The following is an 11814-nucleotide window of genomic DNA, read 5'->3' as shown; positions in this document are numbered from 1 at the left end:
GACAAAGAAAAAAAAAAGAAATATCTCCACCTGCTGGTCAAAAGACAGAACATTTTCTATTAAATCTTAAAGTATTTAATATCTAATTGCACATTTTCTTTTGACCAGTAGGTGGAGATATAACTTTGTTAGTCCCTCACTGCTGTCTGTTGTGTTCTTCAAAAAGTTACTAAAGAGAACATGCAAATTAGCCGTACATGCTGAGAGAGGAGGAGGGGGCAGGTCTTCCTACACAGCCGTGCCGCTTCTGCCAGGTGCGGCTCAGCAAAGTAATGGAGAAGTGGTCTGGGGGGCGAGAAGGAGAGGCCAGACTGCATTTGCCAGGTTCAGATTTCATCTGTGATGGCCCAAACCCCCTAAGGTAAGTAAGAGAGTGGTGGTTGAGAGCGGGTTTATCAAGTGCCTGGGCCGCATCTGTCGGGTGCAACCTGGGCGACAATGTCAATGGGGTGAATGGTGAGGCTGCTCTCGGAGCAGCATTACCGTGGAGAGAGGGTACACCTCGCTGAGAGCTCTCCCTGCGGCTCACTGATGTCTGCTTCATCCGGGCATGCCCGCTCCTCCAGACCCTATTTGCGTTTCCTTTTAATGGTGGTGCGGACCATTCACCAAGTGACGCTGGTATATTCTGTGAGCTATATTGTTTCGTGTGGTTCACAAATACACCAATCATTATTGCTGTTTTGGTCCGGGTTGCACTTCTATGCATTGGGGCTTGTTTCCTTCTCTTTAGACAATGGGAAAGTGTGGAATCCATGTCTCTGACCTCAGTAGAACCTAGGATTCTATACTTACTCTTTGGCTACAGAGCTGAAAGCAGGGAGTAGAACAATCAGTCAGCAAGCTTGAAATCGAGGTTCTAACTGACTGTAAAGGCTGAATTCCAAACGTCTCTTTGTAATGTGTTCCAAATGGGCACTGGGCAAGGAGACGCACACTAGTTCTGTCACAGGAAACGTTAGGTGAGGCGTCCCTTTTGTCCCCTGTGTGCAAGCTTTTAATGGTGTTAAAGCCCTTGCCATCAGACGCTAGTACATCCAGGTGACCTCAGCACCGATTAAAGGCCTTTGCCTTAGCTTGAAGCACACAATTGAATGGCGGTCACCAGGGGTCAAGTCCTAAAAATAAAAGTGAGGGGACTCATCAACAAACGCAATGGGATGTGACGTTGCCAGAAATTAGCATGTCAAGGTGAACTATGCACATTTCATTAAATTGGCTTTGTATAACCACCCAAATTGCACAGGACAAATGTCATTTGCCATTCATAAAATCAACACACACACAAAACCAAGAGAGGACATTTTCTTCAAATATTGTTTTTGAAAACGTTGAAAGGTGTGCATGTTTTAAACTCCAAGAACCAATTCAAATGTTTTCCCTCGAACATGCAGTACAGAAATGGGACATTTCACCTTTAGTTGTTTATTTTTCTTCAGGTTATATAGAGCAGTGGGGAAGTGTCCGACCTGCAAACCTGATGATTGCTGTTCGATCCCGGCTTAAATTCATAAATTCAAGGAAGACTTTCAATGTTTCTGATTTTTGCTCGGTTGACTGAGCCCACCCTCTGAAAAAATTGGGTGTAGACTCCGTCCACCCGCGTGTACCCTCGACTTTCGCCCTGGTGGTCACCTTCCACACAAGCAAATCCTCCTGTATGGGCTCCACCTCTTCATTGAGGATAAGGTAGTGCAAGAATAAATGTTGTATTTTAGTGCTCGTGGCAAAGATATGTATCCTGTAGTCTCTAGTCCTGTAACATGTCTAGCCAATAATAACTAACCCGATCAGATACACTTAAACAGTGCATTTCCAAAATTAAGTATTACATAAAACCCGCAAATGACATATTCCCCTTCAAAACATTCATAAGTTACATACCAAAAAATTCTTGTAGGACTGTTATGTAGAGCCAGGTTCTTTGGAGACCTGCAATGCTGAATCGATTTTGCCTGTTCACTGCTGCTGGTCGGTTTTGATTTCCTAACATTTCCCAGAAGAATGTTTTGGCAGCATTGACTCCAGATAGCCTGACAAAAGTAGCAAATTAATTTGTTTCCAAAAAGATTGTTGGATCGCTCGATCGAAAATGTGTGTTTCTGCTGAAATGCAAATGTGAATTTCTTGGAACAAAGGTAGGGACAAGCAGCGAAGAGATCTCTGAAGTAATTCCAGTTCGAATATCTTGGAAGACAATTTGTTAAAATCAGATTAGACTCTTAAACACTGTCAGAGTGGCTTAAAGGAACATTAATCTGGCGCCAAGGCTATTCCAACAAACACAGCAGAGTGCAGTAAACCATGCCAACTTTGCTGGTAGATATTAGCAACACGCATTTTAAGCCAAAACCTGTATATTTCAGAGCATGTTGGGCTGTAGTTGTGGTTGATGTCCTGCTACAGAATCACCCAAAACTCCTAAGGATGTCAGGATTTCAGGATTTATCATCAAAAGCCTAAATGGTGCAAACAAATGGAGGAAGATGTTGGCCAAACGCAGCTGCCACTGTTCCACGTGTACTAGCCAGGAAAAATCGGTAATTGGTTTTTAAATGAAGCATGATCTATTGTTTTGGATTTCCAGCAGTGAGTACATTGTCTTACAATTTTCGCAAATAGGAATGCTACAAATGTTATTTTAAATACCCTTTTATCTGACCTTGAGTAGAAACTCCACAGTTAATGGCCATTGATTTTTGTTATGTTTTTGGGGGGGGAATCGAAAACAGTACCCTAAGATGTTTCTTTTTTAGGTTTAGCCTTATGGCGAATTCCTCAATGAGATTTCAATATAAAGCATGCCTTTAAATTCCACCGGCCTGGAAAGAGTGTGTTATCCAATATGCTACAAGTTAAAAACATTGTAAAAATATATGGGTAATTCAAAAACATTCTTGAGCTTTTCTTCATCAAGAAGCAGTTTCAGAAATTGACAATGTGTAGGTGGCTTCTAGTAATTGGAGGCATCCATTTTTAAGTTTGTTCTGCAAGGAATGCTCCACCAATTTACCTTATCAGTTCTTACACAGAGTATTTGACATGTTATACAAGGCCAGCACCCTGGCTAGGGGTGGGAGGAATAGAGAGAAGTCCGAAACCGGGGCTAGCCTTGAGGACTTTGGCAGTTGAGAGGGCCCCAGTTCTTGTCTCCCCCAGAGCCTGTTTTTAAGCAGTCCACCTTTGTCTTATGCTATGCCACCTTAACAAGATGATTGCCAGTCTTTCCAGAGAGCAAACGCCAGAGTGAGAATCCAACTTAAAACATCAAAGTGAGAGCCCAGGTCCCACACCAGCAACACAGATCCTGAGCCTGACCACCAACAAGCAGCTTTTCTGGCACCAGTGGCACATTTTGGCCAGCTGCCATTGTCTACCCTAGTCCACCAGGGACTTGAGGGGGGCAAAACAAAATCACGCCAACATGAGACTTACCTTATGGGAGCCCAGAGCACGGCCCCATAACACGAACAAGGACAAGGACACTGGACCTCTTGGTTCACATTATCTGTTCTGCAGTGGGTCCTCACAAAGACTTGGGGGCAAAGCAAGGAATTATCCCGCTCTTTGGCCTGAGATCACACTGTCCCAGGTGGTGAAGGGAGGACCAGGCTGGCTGGCTGGCTAGGGATAGAGAGCCAATGCTCAGAGGGGAAAGAAGATGAAAGGAAATCATGGGCAGCAGGAAGTGGGGATTATTCAGATGAGGTGGCGCATAACCAAGAGGGCAGCAGGCGAGAGGGAGGAGTGGCAGAGTGCAGAGGTGATATCTGTAATTTAAGTTTAATTGATTATTTATAAATCCACTAAATACCCAGAAGTTTCTAAGCACGGACTGGGGATCGAACCTGTGTTGATTTGCATCGTTTTGCTTCCAAGGTGAGCGCGTTGCCCCTGAGCTATCCTCCTGAGACTATTGGACAGTGAGTGAACGTGGTACTATTGTGTGAGAGTGCACCTTTGTGGACAAGTGTGGTTAGAAGAGTTAGTTTAAGGAGTGACTCTGAAATGTATGTTACTGAGTGGAAGGAGGGTTCTTGAGTAATTATAGTGTGTTTGGAATGAGGAGTAGTGGTTGGAGGGAGGAGTAGTCGTTGGAGGAGGGACTATTATTTGGAGGGAGGGAGTAGTAGTTGGAGGGAATAGTAGTGTAGAGGAGGGGATAGAAATTCAGTAGTGCAGAGTAATGACAGTGGAGAGCCAGTAATAATATCAAAGGGAGGAGGCGAGACCCCGAATGGCCTCAGAGGGACAGGAAGTTGAGGGAGAAGAGGTCCGTGAAGTCGGAAAGGGGAAGGGGAGGTGGGACAAGAGAAGGAGAGGCGAGTTTGAGCATGGAAGAAGACCGAAAACCACCATGGGTGTCTTCAAGACACAAATTCCATATCCCTTTAGACCACTAAAAACTGTTTAGAGTAGGGGAAAGTTAGGAAGTCCCTGAGAGCGTTTAGTATGATAAAGCTAGGACCTCAAGGTCAATATATCAATCTATTTAGTGATTAGCAAACTGAGGGTGTTACTAACTTTGGAATAAAGACGAATGGGCAAGGGAGGCGGTGCATTGAAACAAGAGTGAGAGGGGTGGCCCTAGGTCCCATTGGTATTTTAATTAGATTTGGAATTATTCTTTTGGCATCTGTGACTCATAACTATGCTTGGGGCAGTTGACTCACGTATCCATGCATGTCTTTCTAGACAATGTCGTTTTTTTTTGTCAAGAACAAGAGTATGTCTTAAATGACGTCCAAACTTCTTTTAGGTTGGTCATAAAGTGAACAAAATCTAGGGGCAGGTATTTAAACATTTGGAGGTCTACAAGTTAGGGTTCACCCTAGAAGAAATCGGGAGTTTGTGCTTTTTGCAGTCTTGCAATTGAAGCGAACAGAAGGCCAAGCCTGCAATTATTTTTATCCAGTTGGTCAGTGGGTTGATTTTCCAGACAAGGCAATTCTGGATGTGAACCATTATGGAAGGCCTCCAAGTCTTTGGTGTAAAGGCAGCAGCCACAACTACAAGGTTCAATGATTTTCCTCTGTCGCTGGGGTTACCAGGTTTGAAAATGTTTAATTCTCTAGAAAATGTTGCTTGCCCCTAAACCAACACCATTGATTGTGACAAGAGCAGACATGGCACTGATTGCGGTCGAGGATAATATTGGGCTATGTCCACCTTCCCCCTGCGTGAGAACATTCACCAAGCCTGAGGGCATCTATATAGAGGTTCCCTCGCAGATGCACAGTCTTTGTGAAAGGCAATGAAAATTCATGTTTTGATGGCCACAGAAGAAGACCTGGTGAATTTGTACCACGAAGATATTTGGAATATTTAATTACCAGGTGTAGGGTTTAAGACGTCTATATACAATGTATTTTGAGGCTAAAGATTGGGTACTCTGCTAAGATATCTAGTAAACCCTAACAGGCAAAGAGAACCATCATTATTCTTCATATATCAATGTAGTGCTCTCCCTTTGAGATCCTAGGTGGGACATTTGGGGAGGCAATAAGATACATTCCTGCTCCCATTTGAAAAACGGGGAAGTGGAGATGGCCATTCGGCTACATTTTTTATCCACCCATTCTGTTTGAGGTGCAGTAAGTATTGGCTTTGCCCTTTTTTCAAGGTGACGGAAATCTGAATTGTCAGTGCAACATTTCAATTGATGCAATCGGACCTTGAGCCGGCCATTGTTGTACAATGTTCATCTATCGCTGGGAGTCGAATATAACAGATCTCATAATGAGGGAATTGCTAGTGATTATGATCCAAGATTGATGTTGTGATATGAACTGTTAAAAGACAGTTAGTTGACAAGGCATAGTGGAGACATGGGGATCAATGCACAGGTGGGAAAAGTACATGATCGTTAACTGGTAGCGGGTGGGCAATTAAATGGAATGATAGGGGAGGGCCACGGAACCGTAACCCTGAAATGGCTGCACTTGAAAAAGGACAGACTACAATGATGAAGAGCACTGTGGGTAGTGGTAAGAGGCAACTGTTATGAGAAATTGATCTAGAAATAAAAGGGACAGGCAACCGTGATGATGAAGCAGGAATGACGGGACAGAAAGGGTGTCTTGGGCCAGTGGCAAGGTGTAGGAATAGGGTGCACAGTACAGAAAATCACAGGGTTGGAAGAAGCAGGGTATATGATGGGGAATGTGGAGATATTGGAGCAGGGAAGGCTAGCATAGTTACAACAATGAACAGCAACATATAGTGGCCAGTGAGCAGGGAGGAATTGGGAAAGTGTGAGTAGCATTTGGGTGGGTATCCCATTAAAATACATTTTGATTATTTTTCTACAGGTTCCACTGGGTCATGCTTACGTTTACACCATGTGCCAGATACACGCTTGTTTTGCCATAAATGCTGCTATTTTCCTTTCCAAGGAGTACCATCCCTTTATCGAGTGCCCAGCTGATCAGCTTGTTCTCTGGGGAGAGAGCACTGATCTGCAGGAAGCCATACCCTTACCCAAAACAGTTCCACAATACTGCACTGCTTTGTAGTGATGGCATGGAGAGAAGAATTGGATCTTCAGGAGAAACCAGAAGCTGTACAGGTGCAAGACTGCCTGGTCAAGTGCTGTCTCACAGGCGATAATCGGCACATCCCGGCCCAGACCGAAGATTGAGGTGTCTGCATCCACATTGCCTGACAATCGTACTCCAACATTGAAGGCCTCAGGGGAGCTGCAAACAGAATGGGCTGACAGACAATTTACATGGCAGACATCTCATACACATCCACTATTGTTATTTATATGAGACTAGCAAAAGTACCCGTTCTCCAAACGGGTTCTGTAGACAGACATGATAACACTTGTCAATTTTTGAAAATCGATGATCGTGTAGGTTGCTGTTTCGATTTCTTTATCGCATGATGTGCTTTGCACCCTGAAGTAAATTGCACTGAGACTGGGTGTGTGTGGCTGTCTGACATACCACGAGCAGACGTTGGGGGAGAGGCGAGAGTTGTTGTGCTGCTGCATACTGGGACCTTCTGTGCTCTCTCCGCACTTGCCGCCTCACCCTGATGTGGTGCAGTTCATTGTGGTGCAAATATCCCAGTAACCATGCATCCTAGTGCCTTGAAACGTGTTTTTTGAGGTCACATAGTGACCTCAAGTTTTGTTCCTGGTGTCGGGACAGGTCCTTATACGACCACATCAATGTTTCACCTATTTCAGGCAACCCTCTCATGTGTGAAGGTGCCGAAAACCAGGGAAAGGGGGGGGGGTGTCCAAATGGCATGTAGCCAGTAATGTCCAGAAGGTCCTAAGAAGGTAACTATGCAAAATGGGGTGCAGATTGGTGAAACGGTGTGGAATTGTATAAGGAACAATGCTTTGCCAAGCCACCAACCCACAAAAATGTTTGACTTGTGCTGAAATCTGGGGAATAGGGTGGGGTGTCCAAATGTCATGTAGCCAGTATTGTCCGGAGGCTCTTAACCGGCAACTATGCACAATGTGGTGCAGATTGGTGAAACAGTGTGGAATTCTATAAGGACCAATGCTTTGCCACAAACGCAGCCACCCACAAATGTTCACTTTTATAAATATAGATACCCAGTCCCACTATTATTCATACATAAGTAGATTATTTCATTCCACTATTCACTAGCCTTGATGATGTCTTTATTAGACCAATTGAAATTTGAAGCTGAACCTCTGAAGAAACTTATTTGGTTCAAGTCAATGAGAGACACAAATGGAAAACAGCTATTTATACAAAGCTTAGTCTACCTGAATACTCTGTGATGCCATTCCCCTATTCTCAACTTGGCGCAGTTAAGGTGCTAAACAGCACGATTCACTGCGCCAAAAGAGGACACCCCAGGCTTCATTAGTATTCTCAAGTGGGCCTGGGCGTCCTCATAGAGCACGACAGTGCTCTGTGTGGATTGCGCCTGTTTTTAGTTCTAACGGGCGCAATCCAATCTCAGCCGCATTTTTGTAAAATAACGACATATTTGTTATTTTACAAAAATGCTGCCGAGAACACAGATGAACACGTTCCTATACACCAAAGTGAGCAGCTTCAACATTGCAGGATGTTGAAGCTGCTTACTTTGGTATATAGGAAAGTGTTCATATTCACCTGTATGGTGTATATGAACACTTTCATTTAAAGCGAGCAGCTTCAACGTTGCAGCATGCAACATTGAAGCTGCTCGCTTTGGTGTAAATTACACCAAACAAGGCTTCTTGTGGCACTCCTCCAGTTTAACGCCACCAAAAGGGTACCGTATATGTGCGCTAGTTTAGCGCACATATTAAACTGGCGGAGTACCACAAGAATAGCCGTCCAAAAAGTCAGTTTACGAATGTGGCGGTTGCTAGGTTGGTTTCCAACCCATCCTAGCAACCGCCACATGTATTCGTGAAGTGGCACATTACTTTCGACTTTGTAAGAATACGCCGTCTTCAGAATAGGTCTTAAGTAACGAAAAGGTTGTTAACCCTTTTAACGTCCTTTTTGGTACTTAACACCTTGATGAGAATATGGGCCTCAGTATCTGGAATCCCCCAGGACCTTTGCAGCATTTAAACAAAATAATAATTTTAAGAGTATGTGGCTATGGTTTTTATCGCCTATGTAGGCAATATTTTAAATTCTAAATGTTTCCACATTGGAAGAAGAACACCATGCTAATGCAATGCTTGTAATAAAGAAGTTATGTTGGACACAACCCCTTGTCAAGTTGAACACACATCAATTTCGTAGACCACAATCACAATTTGCAGGTTTTATCCCATATCCCTATGATGTATACAGAGCATGTTCTGGTTTGACTCAATCTATCTTTAACAGTGAACGTGCAAAGCCATTTGAGGTGCTCTTTACCATTTCACCACTAGGTGGCTAGTTGACATTCAACAGGGATGGGATCCCTCACTACTTTATGCATTGGTCCTGGTCACAGGCACGCTGCAAGTGGCAGGAGAATGTGGCTTAATCGAATGCCTACCCGGTGTACCTGACATAGACTGGGAACTAACGTCTCATCAATTGGGTGATTCCTCAATCAACAGCATCCTGTGATTCAATCTGCCCACCATTCCTACTTTTAATGGGTTCATTAATTAGTGCAATTCACACCTTTTATTGAGTATGTATTGTATTTATACTTTCTGCTTTTGATTTTCCCCCTTTATTTTTTATGTGTTGTTACTATAGATATTATTTTCTTACTGTTTTTGTATTGCAATTGTTTGAGGGCATCAAACAAAAGCACCACCATACATTGTAAAAAGCCCATTATAAAAGGTGTTTGTGGAGGTGGGATTTAAATCCAGCTCTTTTCCACCAGAAGAGAACACTCAAGCCACTTACAACTAGCACAGTGTCAATAAAGCCTGGTGAAGTGTAAATGAGCTTCAACCCATCCTCACTTGTCACAATATACTCATCTACACGCCAACATTGCACTTAGCTACAAAGTGACAATCAATTCCCAGTGCTCCATGGTATGGTACAGTATAGTGTGAATTTCCTACATTCTGCCCATCCTTCTGGCAATACATTCAGCACAGGTTTTGAGTGGTATGTTTAATTGGAGCAGGGCTGAGGAGGCAGCACACACACCTCTTGTCTCTTGCTATCACTCACCAACTGAGGCCCCCTACTTGAGTCCTCTCAACTCTATGCCTTTGACTTCTCTTACAGCAGAGCAGCGCATGGAGTGATCGTGTAGCACTTGTATTTTTGAACAATTATACATCGAAACAGCTTGGGATTTGTCTGTACCAGGGTCCTTGAATCCTTTTCAGAACCCTGGCTTTGGACTGAAGATATAGTTTTGAAAGTCTTGTATTTCATTTATTTGATTCCTTTGTGCAATTTATCTTGATTTATGGATGAATTTGAATGTGGTCGATTGAGTATGTTGGTGTAATGTCTGGTACAACTGACACAATAGGTGCTATTTCTATATTGATGTTTTGTTAACAGTGGGTGGTACATTTTAGTGACTTTATTTGTTTAAATGATTGTATGATTAACTTTCTATTTTGTTACACAATAAGAACTTTAAATAAAAAGCTTCTTTAATAATAATGACCTACAATTCCTTTAAGTGTTTTTTCACTTCCAAATGTCATCATCCAAATGTCTCTCGTGGTCTTTCTTTTCCCACTCTACTCTTTCTTCTTTCTTGAACTCCATCAATACCCTTATCATCCAGCTTGTATCTGTTCTCCCATCCATTCATTCTGTACTATTGTTACTCCCTTAACCTGGTCTTCACTTCCCTTTGTCTCTTTGCTTCTTCCTCTATCTCCATCTGTCTATCCTGCCTGTCCTTTCTATTCTGCCTGTCCTTTCTCTTATCATGCTGTTTACTTTCATCTCGTGTTGACACATATTTGTACTCTCCACTTTTGCCTTCTTCCGCATTATCCTCACTGTTATAAGCAGGGGGCTCATATGTCGGATTAACCTACCCCGCTGCTGCTTTCAATTCCTTTAAAGGATAAAATCCCTGCTCCTCAGTATCTGTGCTCTTGTTTTCAGAAGGGGAATGAGGAGCCGAAGGCGTTCTATCCCCTTCTTTATGTTGATTAAGCATCCACTCCTTCTGAGGCGGATCTTCTTTCTCACTCTGATATATTTTCTACAACTCTAAAACAGCCAACCTTTTCTGTAACTTCTTCCCCTTCTATGTAGCATGCAAATATGTTGTCATTTGTCGCAATACTGTTTTTGATATCAAACCCTCTTGTGGCCATGGCATGAGTGTTTTATTAGTCGTGCCTCTGACCTATTCCGCGTAATACTGTCTTATCTTGGGTGTATATCTCGGCAGTCTCCTGCATAGGTGTAAAAGAGGAGTCCCTCATGATGCCAAGTCGATCTCGACTGTCAGTACCTACCAGTTCTTTTATTCTTTTATTTATTTTATCAAGTATACCACACTGATTAATTTGTGCAGGCACCATCAATCGCCGCTTATAACCTAAAAACAATGTTTTAACCACTTTAAAACTCTATGCAATGATGTTCTTTTTGTTCCTTCATTTACACGTTCTATCAATTTTTGCTATCTCGTTTTATTATTGATGTTTTAAGAATCTTTTTTATTTATTGTTCTTTGATTTTTTACGCTCGTGATTGACGTCAATCGCTTGATTTTAAAAGTCTGCTGATCACCTTAATTTTTTACTATAGTTTTATATCTCATAATCTAGACACAATAAAAGTTATACACTGACATATTTATAACCCAATACACGTGCACTTGTTCACTTTCTGTGTACGCCTTCCTTTACCAACTCTAGTAAATATATCTCATCTCACTTATTACCACAATTTGGTGTTCGATAATCACTCTTCTTTTTGACATTGCCTCAGGAATCCTTTATACCCCCACTTGCAGTTTTTTAGTGCATACACTTCCGCCCCTCTTGTAACCAGGAAAAAACTATTTAATTCTCTTCTTTCTAATTCCCCAAAATCCTGTTACTTCTATACATATGTTTACAATACAGTCCCTCCCCTTATGTTTTCCACTTTCGATGTTCTACTTACATCCGTGGCTCAGCTCGAGTCCCTCCACATTGACTCTTCCCCAATCGACCAGTTAACCTTCAGTCTGCGGGACACCTACGAGGACAGGAATTTCGTCAAAGGGGCAAATAATAACCGATAATGATCTCAGACCCAAATAACTGGTCAGACTCAAAGAATATGGCAAAGTACTACTTTATTATCAGCATAAAATAAAGTAGGGCAATCTGGCAAACAACAAGCTATTGTCCACACACTCTGACCCAAATATGGTTGCACAAACGTTTTATACCTCGAT

Source organism: Ambystoma mexicanum, chromosome 4q (genome assembly GCF_040938575.1).
Source record: "Ambystoma mexicanum isolate Mex_15411 chromosome 4q, UKY_AmexF1_1, whole genome shotgun sequence".
Taxonomy (NCBI): Eukaryota; Metazoa; Chordata; class Amphibia; order Caudata; family Ambystomatidae; genus Ambystoma; species Ambystoma mexicanum.
Note: the sequence above shows the minus strand (reverse complement) of the source record.